Source organism: Panthera tigris, chromosome C2 (assembly GCF_018350195.1).
Source record: "Panthera tigris isolate Pti1 chromosome C2, P.tigris_Pti1_mat1.1, whole genome shotgun sequence".
In the NCBI taxonomy this organism is placed as follows: domain Eukaryota; kingdom Metazoa; phylum Chordata; class Mammalia; order Carnivora; family Felidae; genus Panthera; species Panthera tigris.
The window spans coordinates 109,120,296-109,136,961 of NC_056668.1; the positions used below are offsets into that span (position 1 = coordinate 109,120,296).

A 16,666-nucleotide genomic window follows, 5' to 3' on the forward strand; every position below is an offset into this window, starting at 1 on the left:
AACATTTGGCAATCTGTGTTAAAGGTTCATGGGCTTCTTTCAAAATTTCCCAAGGGCTTTTTTTTTTTTTCAATGTGGGTTTCATCCACCACCATCCTTGTATTGGGCCCTGAGAGGAAAGGGCTTATATGTGTGTCTTTGCACTGATTCCATTTGTAACGGTTTGATTCTCCATTTTGTATTCCCTACCTTTTCAGGCATCAGTGAACTTTTCAGTCCTTATCCCATCTGACAGCTTAGTAACATCTGACACTGTTGTATCTCTCTTCTCTTTCCTTGATTTTGATTACATTTTACATTTCTGATTATTCTCCTACCACTGTGGCTCACTCCCTGGACTCCTTTATGATCTCCTCTATCTCTGCCCATTCCTTAAATGTTCATGCTTCCCAGGATCGTCTTGTCATTTCACACACTCTTGATTCAATTTCATCTCAAATATATACTCAAATATATATTCCAGGTCAAATCTCTCCTGAGCCCCAGGCCCCAATATGCAACCTCCTGCTGAGTTTCTCTAGATGGACACACCAGAAACACCTCAATTTCAGCTTTCCAACACTGTACTTCTGATCTCCTGACCCCATCCCCCATCCCCATCCCTCCAAGCTTGCTTCTCTTCTTTGTGCCCTCTCTCTGGAAATAACACCATCACCCATCCAGTTGCCCAAGTCAGACACTTGGCCAACATCCTTGACTCCCTTTCTGTGTCACAACTCATATCAAATCATTCACCAAATCCTACATCCTAAATATGTCTTGCTATTCCCATGTCTCACCATAGCTATTGTCTCTTTCCTAATTTAAATCATCACTCTCTCTTAATGGCCTCTTTACTGGTCCTCCTGACTCTGGGTTTGGACCCTTCCAATCTGTTTAACTGACCATAGTCCAGAATAAATATGCAAAAATGTAATTTGCATCATGTCAAATCCCTCTTAGAACACTCTGGTGATTCCTTTCTCATTCAGATCAGGGTTGAAAATCCTTAATGTGGCTTAAGTGTTTGGTTCGTGTGGCTTCATTTCTCCTCAACCTCATCTTGAAGTCTTTGCTCAAGTCATTCTAAGTATTAATAATTTTACTTCCTTGTTTATGCCATGCTTTTTTTTTTCCCACCACAAAGAGCACAAATCCCTCTTAGAGGATTATTCAAAGATTATCCAGTAATTTGTGTTATTGAGTGATCTCACATCTAATGTTTCTCCAATGGCATGTCTCTAAATAAGCCTTATAATTCCTGCTGTGATTTCTTTGTATTTATTTTATTTTAAAGTTTATTTATTTGAGAGAGAGAGAACACAAGAAAGAGGAGAGAGAGAATCCCAAGCAGGCTCCACAGAGCCTGATGTGCGGCTGGAACTCATGAACCTTGAGATCATGACCTGAGCCAAAAACCAAGAGTCAGGGGCTTAAACAACTGAGCCACCCAGGTACCTCTCTCTTTTTTTTTAATGTCTAATTTTGAGAGAGAGAGAGAGAGTGCAGGGGAGAGACAGAGACAGAAGGCAACACAAAATCTGAAGCAGGCTCCAGGCTCTGAGCTGTCAGCACAGAGCCCTACATGGGGCTCAAACTCATGAGCCTTGAGATCATGACCTGAGCTGAAGTCGGATGCTTAACCACTTAACCGAGCCACCTAGGTGTCCCTGCTGTGATTTCTTAATACTGACCCTTGAGACAGTCATTCATACAGGTTATGTGGGGCTTGGATATTATCTTTTGGAAGACACATCTTTTTTTTTTTTAAAGTAGACAAATAATGAATATAAAATTAGGTATTAAAACGAATATTTATTTAGAACAAGAAAAGAAGTCACAACAAGAAAAGAAATGTATTGGTGCCCTGGAGATTAAGGTACCTTTCTTCTGATAGCTCTTTAGGTCATTTCCCATATACACTTACCTAAGAAATGCCTTCTGATTGCAGCTTGGCTTCCCCACCCTTCTCACAACACTACAACTTCCAATAATAATCAGCACTCAGGTTAGCCCATGCTTGTGAATGGCTCTGGAATGTTAGCTTCATGATGAATTTGTATTCTCCTGTCTCCTGTTTTGATATTTTTAAATAGTCTTTAGGTGCTCCAACTAACATAAATTCCCATTTGGTTTTTTAGTAATATTTAGGAAATTGGAGAATATAGGCATGTAGCGAGTATTTCTTAATGTCCTTCTCTGAGGTGTTGAGTAAATTAACCAAGAAACTGCTTACTCTGTGTAACATCACAGCTCAATATTCATTTTCTAGTATCTTCCTAAGTCAATGGTTCTTAAAGATGACTATATAGAAGAATCATCTGGAGAGCCCTTAACAAATATAAATTCTTGGTTCCAGTTCTAAATTTACTAAATTAGAATCTCCCACAGCAAAGCCAAAAATCTGTGTTTTTAACAAGTTCTACTGGTGATTCTTATGTGGTCAGTGGAGTGGCATTTGGGAATAGTTGGTCTAAAGAACTGGACAAACCAGGTTGGAGGTCTGACTCACTGAAGTACAAATAGTCTCAATCCCTGGATTTAATTTTCTTCAAACAATTTTATGATACAAGGAATCACTGGATCTAAGAATCTGGGCGGCCTATTGCAGATTCCCAGGACTCCCACATTAGGGTAGCCAACTTACTCTGAAATGTTAGTAATTATTGAGAGGGAAGAGGAAGAAAAACACTATTCACTGCCCCAATTTAAAAGAAAGAAAGAAAGAAAGAAAGAAAGAAAGAAAGAAAGAAAGAAAGAAAGAAAGAAAGAAAGAAAGAAAAAGAAAAAGACTAGAGGGTGCCTGGGTGACTCAGTCAAGTTAAGCATCTGACTTTGGCTCAGGTCACGATCTCACCGTCGGTGAGTTCAAGTCCCATGTCGGGCTCCTTGCCAACAGCTCAGAGCCTGGAGCCTGCTTCGGATTCTGTGTCTCCTTCTCTCTCTGCCCCTCCCCTACTCGCACACGCTCTCTCTCTGTCTCTCTCTCTCTCTCTCTCAAAAATAAAATAAAAATTTAAAAATTTAAAAAAAGACTGGAGCATCACCACTTTTCACCCTGTGAAATTAAAACAGGTGTTTGTGCATATGTTTGTCCCATCTACTACACAAGTAATATAAATTAAAACCAAAATAAAAAAAATTAAATGTAAATATCTTAGTAATTCCAGCAGTTAAAAAACCACTATTGTGCATGTTACAAACATGTAAATTTTATTAGGACAAGGATTTTTATCTATTCCTGATGTTGCTATATATATGTATATTACTCTCTCCCCAGGAACAAGAAAGAGTAGTCAGATATGTATGCCATATTCACTTTCACAGGACTTATTTTCTCTGAAGGCAAGTGGTTAATTTCCAGAGTATGCAAATGTGTGATGTTCTATGCATAAATGCATCATTACTATTCTCCTTTTTGGAGACCTAATGATATCACTAAGGTTTTTAGTTAATTTTTTCTAAAGAATCTTTGTAACAATGTTTTCAAAAAGAATTGCTTAGTATTAGCTGTGTGGGATGGAAAGATTTTGGAGACCTTGCCTTCTAAATCAGTCTTAGAAAACATTTCCACATGTCATGTTCTATTGCTTTGTAAGTAGTGAGAAGAAAGAAAATTTAAGTGTGAGAAGAAAGAATGGGGCAGTCTTTTTATACTTCTTTAAGTTTAAGATTTGAAACTTTGTATTTCTTCAAAAGAGCAATGAGTTGCATTAGGTTCTGTCTTAAGAATAACGACTCTATCGTTTTTTGTAAAAATAACTTGCTCACTATTTTTCAAACGCAAGCAAGTACAGAAAAAAAGAGAGAGGCAACTAATCAAGATCAGATACTACCCAGAAAGAACCATAGCTTTCTATGCACATATATGGAGAGAACAACGATGAATAGATGGATGGATGGATGGATGGATGGATGGATGGGTAGATGGAAGGGAGGAAGGGAGGGAGGGAGGGAGGAAGGAAGGAAGGAAGGAAGGAAGGAAGGAAGGAAGGAAGGGGAGAAGAGAGGGAGGGAGGGAGGAAAATCATTTTATATCCCTAGTCCCTGGAATACTTTCTGGCTCATATTAGGTACTCAGTAAAAAAATATAGTGAATGAATGAATTGGATTGTATAATTTTTTTTCTAGAGTCACGCTGCCCAGATTAGATTTTCATTTTTACTATTTAGTACCTGTTTGACCTTGAAAAAAGGTACTAAACATCTTTGCGCTTCAGTTAACTCATCTATAAAGTGAGGATAGTAATAACACTAACCTTCACCAAGGACAATCTTAAGTGAAAGTGGAAAATGTGTGTGTGTGTGCGTGTGTGTGTGTGCGTGTGTGTGTGTGTGTGTATGCACATATGCACATGCAGCAAGCAAACATAGAATGCCTACTAGTAGATTTTGATACCACTGCCTTGATTCATGTTAAAGGACCAACAGTTTTACCCATCCTTGCTTTTGCACCATTAGTGAACACGTCAGCACACTGAAAACGCCAAATAAAGCTTTAGTGTTACAATGAAAATCATTTTAACTATTTTTTGAGAACCTCTGCTTCAAACCACCTCTTGCAAATAGAATGCATAGCCAAAATTATCAGGATATTCTCAAGTCACCTTCTTTCTGTACAGCTGCTTATAGAAATGGGTAACCATTTGTTTCTTTTTGTGATCACTACGTTCAGAAGCTTACACATGAGGCTGAGTCTCTTATTTGGTTGCTGCTTTAAACCATGGCTATGCTTTTTTTGTTCACTTTATTACTGGATGAGAGAGATTCTGTGTTTGTACTAAATTCAACCACCTTTATCCATAAGTGTATTGGGGTTTTATAATTAATTAAAAATCACGGCATTTTTTCTTTTACTATTAAGTTTGAGATTCTCTTCCATTGAACAGGACTTCGCATCAGGGTTTCTCCAGGGGAGCAGAAGCACTATGAGTGTTACAGGGTAAGAGACTTATTTAGAATTGTGGGAAAAGCTGGAAGTAAAGGTCTGGGTGAGAAGTTGGAGGGTCAGAGATGGAGTTACCAATCAGTCATATGTGTCCAGCCACCAATGTAGGAACATGAAGGGGGAATTTATGTAGAGGTCTATGAAAAACTATTACCTATAATAAACGACAACCTCAATGAGTCCACAGCCAAGCATCTGGGGGTGGATCTGTGGCCACTGTTGGTCAACAATGCCAGTAGTCAGGAAGAAAAAGTAGATGTGGAGCAGGAGAGGGAAGCGACAAGCTGGCACCTGCCAAGTACCTCTTAGTAGGTACCAAGTACCTATCTCTGTATCTGCTTGTGAAAAGAGCTCCAGATGGTTATGGTAACTGCCTTGTCTCTACCTTCCAAATACTGGACAAGTTCCTATCTTGGCCAATTCTAACTTGAAAGCATACAAGAAGGGGATTTTGGAAAATGTAATTCTCAGCTTACCTACCTCACAGAGCACAAACTGCCAGAGTCTAAGGGCATATACTGTCTTTTTCTAAGGTATAAATATTAGCCTTATCAAATGATCTTCTATGTAAAAAGCATAAAAAAAACTTTATACAGAATTTTGCCCCCATTTTGCAAAAAAAAATTGCAAAAACTAAAAGAAAATCCCTTTAATTTAGATAAATTATAATAGGCTATACAAAGTTGAATGATTATTTTTTTCAAAAGGATTAAAATTCACAAAATTATAATCACATGGAAGTCATCCTTCATTTGCTATAACCCAGGGACTCCTTGGTGCATATTCTTCAGATACAATTTTAATTGCAAAAATTAAGCTATAATGTATCATTTTTATCATCAGAAAAAACTGTAAGTTATACACACATACAATACAGACATACATACACAATATACACATAGGTATCCTACCAATGTCTAGTGTTCAATAACTATTTCCTATGATTTAAGATTTAAGTCAGAACTATGTATAAACATCATTAAACCCTCCTTATAGGTTTCTTTCTAAACATTGGTATATAAACGGCTTCATTTGCTTTCTTGTTATTTTATCTCCCTACAACAGACATTTTCATTGTACACAGTACATTGTGACTTAGATTTCATATATTTTGAAAGCACAGAAAATGTTCCATCAGCAATAGTACCTCATTGATTTAAAAAGGGAGGGCCTTTTAAGGGGCTTGGATCTATAATTTCTTTTGGCAAGCTTTCAAAGTAAATTTTGTGATTTTAATGTCTTTCAGAAGAACATCCCCACTTAGATATTTTTCAAGGAACAAAGTGCTTTCTTTGAGGTTAACTTTGCCAAAATAGAGTCAGAGAATATTGAAATATGAAGAGACAAGAGGTACTTGGGTGTTGATCTGCCCAACTCCCTCTTTATACAGATAATGAAATGAAGGCCTATAGTGAGTATACTGTCTAGGGTCACACAGCTATTTATTTGGTAGCAGAACAAGTGCTGTATTTCAGGGTGTCCTGAATATCAGTCACTCTTTTAAAAAAAAAAAAAAGCTTTATCGAGGGATATTTATCATTCTCCCATTTCAAGTGTATAATTGAACGGTCTCTAGTAAATTTACCAAGCTGTGCAATCATCATCAATCAGTTTTAGAATACTTTCATCACATCAATTAGATCCCACATGCCCAATTACACATAATCTATCACCACTCCCTGTCCCAGGATACCTCTAATCTGTCTCCACAGATTTTTTTTTTGGTTTGATATTTTTACTATATTATGCTGATAAAAACATCTTTGTCTTCTATACTTTTTACAAATGTCATCAACATGGATCTCAACACATTTTCTAGAGTATAGGAATCTCACCAAAAACACTGCATTTAAACTATCTTAAAAATGAAAATATAGGGGCACATGGTGGCTCAGTCAGTTAAGTGTGCGACTCTTGATTCTGGCTCAGGTCATGATCTCATGGTGTTTTGGTTTGAGCCGCGCATCAGGCTCTGTGCTGACAGTGTGGAGCCTACTTAGAATTTTCTCTCTCCCTCTCTCTCTGCCACTCCCCCAGCTCATGCTGTCTCTGTCTCTCTCAAAAATAAATAAACTTAAAAAAATGAAAATATGTATCTTCTTTCCTGACCTAATTCTAGTCAATGAGTTTTGAGAAAATTTTTTTCATGCAATCATTAAATTTCTTCTGACACTTCTGACACAGCACCCAGTTGAATGAATGCATATCATTAAGACAAGAAAAACTATTTCATTTCATAGGATTCATTTATTCCTGATAAAATATTATTTCTTTTCTAAACAGAATCAGTGTGTGCTTCCTTTCAAGCTATATTCTTTATTTTGTTAGAAAAACAGAAAGAATTGAAAACACTGGAAATAAATTTGGACATATCACATCAGAGATGAAATGTCTTTAATAGAGATAAGAGATTCAGTTTTTAGGCCAAAGAATAGAAAAACTTACCCAATAATCCCAAGAGCAGCAACACATTTAAATTCAAAATTCTCACAGGATTTCTCGTAGCCTATGATGGTTGTGCTCATGAACTCAGATAAAGCCGAAAAGTATGAATTGAAAATATGAGAATACCAATTTTCAGAAAGAAAGAAAGAAAGAAAGAAAGAAAGAAAGAAAGAAAGAAAGAAAGAAAGTTATTTAAATGTAATGATATATTCATTTCAGAAGCTTACATTTTGGCCATAAGATTAATGTAAAATGAAGTTTGGTGCTAAAACTTTATCATTTTTCATCATAATGGCTCACTCATTAATACAAGTGCCATTTGATTAAGGCATTAGAATATATTAAAGGCATTCAAAAGGATAAGATTTTGTTTTTCATCCAATTCATCTACAAAGTTGGCTTCGTGGGAGGGGTGGTTTGTTATTCCTTTAACTGAAATTGAATTCTCTCCTCAAATTCTCTAAACTGCTAACATGATAAAATAACAAAATCTATTTACTGATGAAGTCATGTAATTTTAGAATTGTAAGGAACCTTACAGGTTGTATGTCTTTTGCTACTCAAAAAGTGTAGTCCATGGACCAGCAGCCTCAGCATCATCTGAGAGCTTTCAGTAAGTGCAGAATCACAGACCACCACAGACCTGCTGAATCTGAATCTGCATTTGCACAGAAAAAAAGTTTTAAATTTTGATCAAGTCTAATTTATCAATTTTTCTTTTATGAATCATGCTTTTGGTACCAAGTCTAAGAACTCTTTGCTTAGCCTTAGATCTCAAAGATTTTCTCCTACGTTTTTAATAAAAGTTTTATAGTTTTGTTTTGTTTTGTTTTTAGAGATGGTGTGTGAGAGTGGGGGAGATGGGCCAAAAGGAGAGAGAGAAAGAGAGAGTCTTAAGCAGGCTCCATGTTCAGCATGAAGCCCCACACAGGGCTCGATCCCATGACCATGGGATCATGACTGTGGGATCACAACCTGAGCAGAAATCAAGCCAGATGCTCAGCTTACTGAGCCATTCAGGCACCACAAAAGTTTTATAGTTTTACATTAAGACTATGATCCATTTTGAGTTAAGTTTTTAATTAAGTATGAAATTTTGTTATAGGTTTTTTGTTTGTCTATGGATGTCCAATTGCTCCAGCATTTGCTATCTTTCCTCTATTGAATTGCTTTTACACGCTTGTCTAAAAGCAGTTGCGCGTATTTGTGTGGGTCTTATACTTCTGAGTTCTCTCATTGATCTATATGTTTATTGCTCCACCAACAGCATAGTCTTGATTATTGTAGCTGTATATGCCTTTCCATATTTTTTAATAATCATGTCTCAAGCTGCAAAAAAAAAAATCTTGATGGGATTTTAATAGGAATTACATTAAACCTATACATCAATTTAGGGAGAACTGACATGTTTATTATGTCAAGTATTCTAGTCCATGTACACAAGACATCTCTCCACTTATTTAGATCTTTGATTTCTTTCATGAGTCATGTAGTTATAGACATATAAGTCTTATACAGGTTTTGCTAGACTAACACCTAAATATTTCACTTTTTTTGAGCAATTGTAAATGGTATTGTATTTTTTTTATGTCCATATGATCACTGCTACTATAGTGAAATACAAATGATTTTGTGTGTTTAATTTTTTTAAAATCTGTATTCATTTTCGAGAAAGAAAGGGAGACAGAGTGCGAGCAGGGGACAGACAGAGAGAGAGGGAGACACAGAATCCAAAGCAGGCGCCAGGCTTTAAGCTGTCAGGACAGAGCGTGATGCAGGGCTCGAACTCACGAAAGGCAAGATCATGACCTGGCTAGACGTTGGACACTTAACCAACTGAGCCACCCAGATGCCCCTAATTTTGTATGTTTAACTTGCAGATAACCTTGATTATATCACTTCTTAGTTCTAGGAGTTTTTGTAGACTCTTTGAGAATTTCTAAATAGACCAATCATATCATCTGCAGTTTTAGTTCTTCCTTTATGGTCTACTTTTGATTTCTTTTTCTTGACTACTGCACTGGCTAGAAATTCCAGCACTATGTTGAATAGGAGTGGTAAGAACTGACATCCTAGCCTTGTTCCTGATCTTTAAGTGAAAGCAGTCTCTCAGCATTAAATATAATGTTAGTTGTAGGGTTTTTATAGATGCTCTTTATCAAAGTGAGAAATTTACTCTCTATTCTTATTTTGTCATGAATAATGTTGAATTTTGTCAAGGTGCCTTTCCATATCAATTTATATATGTGATTTTCCTTCTCTAGCCTATTAATATGGTGGATCACATCACCTTATTTTTGAATACTGAAATTAGCCTTGCAGTTCTATAATAAATCCCACTTAACCATGAACTACAATTCTTATTGACTGCTGAATTCCATTTCCTAATATTTGTTAAGGATATTTACATCTATACTATGCATATATCTAGGTCCATACTGTGAGTAATATAGACCTGTAGCTTTTTGTTTTGTTTTGTTTTGTTTTGTTTTGTTTGTTTGTACTGTCTAGTTTTAGTAACAGGGCAAAACTAGCTTCACAAAATGAATTGGGAAGTGTTCCTTCTTTTATTTTCAGGAAGATATTTTGTAGAATTTATATTAATCATCTTTAGATGTTTGGCAGATTTCTCCAGCGAAACCATCTGGGCCTGGTTATTTCTTTTTGGGAGTTTTAAAATTATTACCCTAATTACCCTAATGGTTATAGAGCTATTCAAATTATCTATTTCATATTGGGTCCATTGTTGTAGTTTGTCTTTTACAAGGAATGGGTCCATTTCTTCTAAGTTGTCAAATTTAAGTGTACAAAGTTGTTTGTAGTATTCCCTTAACCCTTGCATAGTCCGTGGTGATGTCCCATTTTATTCCTAATATTGATAATTTGTGTCTTCTTTTATTCTTTGTCAGTGTTGCTAGAGGTTTGTCAATATTATTGAACTGTTGAAAAAACCAATTCTTTATTTCATGATTTTCTCTATTGTTTTGTTTCAATTTCATTGACTTCTCTTATCTTTATGATTGCTTCCCTTATTCTTGCTTGGATTTTATTTTGTTCTTCTTTTTCTAGATTTAATTTTTTTCTCATGTGTATTTATTTATTTAACTTTTTTAATGTTTATTTATTTTTGAGGGGGGGAGGGGAAGAGAGAGAGGGAGACACAGAATCTGAAGCAGGCTCCAGGCTCTGAGCTGTCAACACAAAGCCCAACGTGGGGCTCAAACAAATGAAGAATGAGATCATGACCTGAGCCAAAGTCAGACACTTAACCGACTGAGCCATCTTCTTCTAGATTATAGAGGTGGGAGCTTAAATTACGGACTTGAGACTGTTCCTCTTATCTAATGTATGGATTCAGTGCCTTAAATTTCCCTTTCAGCATGGCTTTAGATACATCTCACAAATTTTTATATGTTGTATTTTCATTTTTCTTCAGCTCAATGTATTTTTTTTTTAATTTCCTTTATGACTTCTCTCTGACTCTTGGATTATTGAGAAGTGTTTTTAGTTACCAGAAGTTTGGAGATTTTCCTGTTATCTTTCTATTATTTATTTCTATCTTGAATCCATTGTGGCTGGAGAATACAATTTTAATTCTTTCAAATTTATTGAGGCTTATTTTATGTCCCAGATATGACCAATTTTGGTATATGTTCCACAGGCACTTGAAAATAATAGGTATTCTGCTCTCGTTGGACAATTTTCTATGAATAAAAGATTCTTCTATAACAATTTCTATAAATGTTGATTAGATCATGTTACAGTTGATGGTATTCTTTTATATGCTTGCTGAATTTCTGCTTAGGTGCTCTGTTTGTTATTGAGAGAAGGCTAGTGAAGTCTCCAGCTGTAATTGTGAATTTAACTATCTTTCCTTTCAGTTCTATCAGTTTGCTTAACATATTTTCAACTCCTGTTGTTTGGTGTGTACAGAGTTAGGATTTCTGTGTCTTCTCGGTAGACTGATCTTTTTATCATAACTCTCTGTCTCTAGTAACTTTCCGTTACTCTAACATCTATTTATCTGATATTAATATACCCAGTTTTTTCTTTGATTGATATTTGCATGCTGTATCTTTTTCTATCTTTCAACTTTTAACCTTCCTATAGTATTATATGTGAAGTGATTTTTTTTGTAGACAGTATATAATTGTCATATTTTTAATCCATCGTGGTAATCTCTGGCTTTTATTTGGTATATTTAGACCATGAGAATAAAATACTGCAGAGGAATACGCTGTCTGATTAGGAGATAAAGATTGCAAAAGTAGCATTAAATTATGTACATCTTCCTAAGCTCCTTACCTCAATTACTGGTACTAGACACTAGAACTAGAAATCTCAAAAACGTCATGCATTCTTTTCTTACCTCCCAATAATACCTAATAGCTAACACTTACGGAGCACGTACTTTGTGTGAGACACTCAACTAAACATTTTACTTCCATTAATTTATTTATTCTTAATATTTTGGAAATGAGCAACTGAGGCTTAGAGAGGTAAGGATTACAGCAATAGTGACTCAACTGAGTTCTACAGCAGGTGTATGTGACTCCACAGCAGTAATTCACCATGACCCTCAAGGTTTGCCTCTGTAATTCCACCAGAGTCCATCCCACATTTGCCATTTCTACTATCAGTACAGAAGCTCAGATTCCCTTTCCTTTTGCACATAATGATTTCAAAAATCTGCTAACTGGTCTCCCTGACACCACGCTTTCCTTCCTTCAATCCATCTTTCATAGGGTCCCCCATTATCTTCTTATACCTTAAGTGGCATAGTGGAAAACACTTGGAATCTGAGCTGAGTTTAGATCACAGCTCAAAACTTAACTTTGTATATGACATAAGCAAGTTGGTTAACTCTCCACACCTCAATTTACTTACCTGTAAAATGGAAATAATTTTACCTCCCTTATAGATTATTGTATTAAATTACATTTCACATGTAAAATACCAAGTGTGCTGCCTGTATATAGTAGACATTCCATATATCTTAATTTCTTTCCTTTCCTTAAATGTGAAAACAAAAATCAGTGGTTCCCCCCTACCCCTTGCTTCTGGGATACAGTCAAAACTCATTATTGTGGTGTACAGGGCTCTTCGGCCTGGGCCCAACCTCTGTTTCCAGTCTCATTTCCCTGTACATTATGTCATTCCCCTCAAATTCCATTTGCCTTTGCTCTCGCTATTCCCTTATCCTGGAATACATTTTTCCAGCATTTGTGCCTACTGGAAATATCTTTGGGAACCCTATTTAGAAACCATTTTCTCAAGTATCTTTTCTAAATATTCCCTTCACTTCCTAATGTGTGTGAATTAATCCCACCTCTCCCTTGTTCCCACAGGATACGGTGGGGTCTAGCTGAATTAGGAGAATGAGGTATTATTCATATTTTATCACAAACATTATGCCTTGAAGTAGCAGAATGACTAAGAGCAGAGAGTTTGAGACAGATAATCCTGGATTTAGATTTGACTATGACATTTACTTTTATCCCCATGACTCAGTTATATTACCTATAAAATTGGGATGGTAGTGTCTCTATTTTATAAGGTTAATATGAAAATCAAGTAAGAAAATGTATATCAAGTGCTTAGTAAGAAGTCTAACATATATGGCTTGCGTTTAGCAATATCAGTAAATATTTGTTATGATGAATATTAATTTTAAATTTGTTACTCAGTTGTGATAAAAATCATCATTTTAAAAAAGCTAAATTTATAGATTGAAGGTTTGTGAGGATTAAATGGGAAATGTGTTCAAATACCTAGCACTATGAAACATAGTGCCCTTTATGAAGGCCCTTACTTTCTTGCCCTTACTCTCTTTGCCTTGAGTAATTCATGTGTCTTCCTTATTCTGGTTTATGAAACATTTAAATGAAGGTGGCAAGATGACACAAGGAATATTATAGAAATTGAATATATGAAAATATTGCGGTCACACAGTTTTAAATAAAATTCCAAAAGTAAATTATTAAAACTTTAGTTTATTGTTTTTCTCACAAAGTTCTCACTCACTCTATTTTTGCTTTTAGTGTCTTTACCTCTTCTCCCTCAACCCATCTTAGATGGTCTGAGTGACTTACTTCCTCAAATATCTGTACTTTTAGACCCCTAAAAGTCACCTAAATAATCTAAAGGTCATCCATATGATTTTAATTTACATTAAAATTGTCAGTCACTGGGATTATTCATGAGTTAGTGATAGAAGTCTAGCTTCCAGGGCAGAAAACCCATGATCTATCTCTGCCTAAAGCAGATTTATTTTCAAGTGACAACATGGTACATTGGAAAGAACACTTAACTAGGCATTAAAACACCTGAGTCCTGGTGCCAGTCCCACTACTATTACTTGCATGACCCTGGGAAAGTGGCTTCCCCTGCTGTCAATTCTCAATTATAAAATGAGAAGTCAGAACTCCGTGGTTTCGGGTAAGTGAAATGATTTTACATGTTATGTCTTTCTTAAGTTCAGTGACTCAGACAATCAACACAATACTTCACCTTGTGAGGAGAGAAATTTGAAGTAACTCTTTCATATTGTAATTTCACCCTGAATTCACCTCCAGGCTTATAGTGAAGAAATAAAAACTTCAATATGCCCAAGGTCAGTAAGTCTGAATCAATTATCACAGCAGATTATTTGTGCTAATGTGTTTACATGGCATGCTCTCTCCTACTGAAGCATTTATGAGGTTTAGAGACTGCTTTTCATTTTTAAATAAAAAGCTCCCAGCCACCTACGCTCAGGAGTACAGCAATAATGGATTATCATTATTCCTGACAGCATATGCTAATTCATAGACTTTGAAATGGAAAGAAAGCAGAGACTATGAAATGACTAGTTTTATGTTCCCTGAATCTATCATTATTTTTTATCATGCAGTAAACGTTCACATATAATTCAGTCCCATAATATTCTATTTTATTTTTATAAAAAAAATGTTCGACTATGACCTTCTGATGCACTTGTAACTATCATCATTTGTTACATAGGGCTGTTAAATATAAAAAAAATAAATTTTAAACACCAGTACTTTTAAAAGATGATCTTATTTTTTTCTGCTTTAGGAAGTTAAAATATGGAATCGAAAAACCTACAAGGTCAATGTTGCAGGTTCATTCATTCATGCACACATTTATTCATTCAACACATATTTTTTGAGGACCCACCATGTGTCAGGCACTGATATAGATAGTAGAGAAAATAAATATCAACGAGGAAATATTCCTTTCCCTGAAGGAGATTACATTCTATGTGGATTTGACAAAAATGCCATGTAGTTCCAGTCTCCAAAAGAAAATGGGCAGTTGTAGAATTTTACAAATGTTTCATTACATATGTATTTTTTACCTATTTGCATAAAACACTGTATTAATTTCCTAGGGCAACTGTAACAAATTACTTAAACTTAAGATAGTTTCAAACAACAGAAATCTATGGTCTCATATTTCCAGAGGCCAGAAGTTCAAAGTCAAGGGGTCAACAGGGCCATGTTCCTCTGAGGCTCTAGGGGAGTATTCCTTCTTGGTTTCTAATAGCATAACTCTAAGTGCTGTCTTCTTCTTCACATGGCCATCTTCCCTCTACGTGAGTCTGTGTCAAAATTTCTCTTTCTTAAAAGGACACCAGTCAATGGATTAGGGCCCACCCATATACATTATGACCTCATTTTAGTTTGATTAGGTTTGCAAAGACTCTATTTCCAAATAACATCATATTCACAGGGTGCAGGTGGATATGAATTTTGGAGGGGACACACTAGTCAATCCAGTACAAAGATGAAGATAAATTAGACCAATAAAAACAGGGGTTTTTTTTGTTTTATCTCCTCACAATTAATGTTAATTTTCACTTAAGATCTAATACTTTTTACTTTTAGTGTCATTTTGAAATTATTCTTGAACTTTCTGAATGGCTACAAATCTGTGTACAAAAACTTTGTGTTTTGTGATTTTCTTCTTCTGACATGGGATTCATTATTTAAATGTTAAAACTATTTAAAATGTTTACATTGACAGCTTATTGGACTCAAATTTTATAATAATTTTTACACTAAAATTAGTGAGGAGAATCTGATTCATTACAGACCATATTCACTTTATTTTGTCTGTGTAGGATCAGATGATCCTGTTCCTTTCTGATCATTTAAAATAGTTTTCTTTCACAAGTGCCATTTGCTACTCTTTAAAAAATGTGAATAGGGGCACCTCGGTTGAGCGTCCGACTTCGGCTCAGGTCATGATCTCGCGGTCCGTGAGTTAGAGCCCTGCGTCGGGCTCTGTGCTGACAGCGCAGAGCCTGGAGCCTGTTTCAGATTCTGTGTCTCCCTCTCTCTCTCTGACCCTCCCCCATTCATGTTCTGTCTCTCTCTGTCTCAAATAAATAAATGTTAAAAAAATTTAAAAAAAAGAAGAAACATTTAGAAAGTAAATAAATAAATAAATAAGAATAGAAAATAAACTATACCCCAATTAGGATTCTCATTCTAATAAATCAAACCATCAGGGCAAAATTTTGAGATAATGCCCTGCACCCACTTTGTCTTCTAATCTAAAAATAGCACAAACACCAAATCCAGAGTATTGATTCGTAAACCCCAAAGGCAGCACAAACAAATCTCCAATATAGCACAAACCCCAAATGTTATGTGAACTTCAAACTGACTACCAAACTGAACTCTGAGATGACTACCATCATAGGCAACCCATACTCAATACCCTACCCCTACATCCTGGATGCCCTTCTAGTAATATTTTGCATTCTCTACCTCCTCTATTACCTAATAAACTTCCATAAGCAAAGTCGTCGTCATCATCATCATCATCATCATCACCATCACCATCACCATCACCATCATCAAACAACTCAGGCATATAAAACATAAATGTTGAAGCCCTTTCTCCATCCACTCTCAGAGGAAACAATTGTTTGGAACGTAGCCTTTCAGATCTTTTCTGTATGTAGAATATATACGTGGGCTTGTCTACATATCTTTTCCTATATATGTATAATTTGCTGAGTAGTTTTCTGGTAGGTGTTTTTCTACAAGAAAATGGGGTCATACTTTACATATTATTTTGCAACTTGCTATTATCACTCAAAATGTATTGAAATTATTTTACCCAGGGAGAACTTATAGCATTACCTCATTCTTTCAAGACAGCTTTCTGATACATTTAAGTTATTTCTACTTGGGGGCTTACAACAGTGCTGAAATAAACAAAACTATGTGTTGATATTTGGTGGTGGGACTGACTCACAGAAATAGGATTGCTGGTAAGTATA

General features: G+C 35.6%; 1 protein-coding gene across 2 annotated transcripts in view; it reads left to right on the forward strand.

Annotated features, from left to right (window-relative positions):
• The window catches only part of GPR149 (G protein-coupled receptor 149), a 66,756-nt gene that overhangs the window by 43,846 nt on the left and 6,244 nt on the right, over positions 1 to 16,666 (forward strand). Inside the window, exon 1 of one of the 2 annotated variants that reach the window (XR_006222055.1) lies at positions 16,571 to 16,657. The exons of the other annotated variant lie outside the window; for it this stretch is intronic. The gene's annotated coding sequence lies outside the window, so the exon portion shown is untranslated. Of the gene's footprint in view, positions 1 to 16,570; positions 16,658 to 16,666 lie in introns of those variants that run through there. 2 annotated transcript variants of the gene reach the window in all.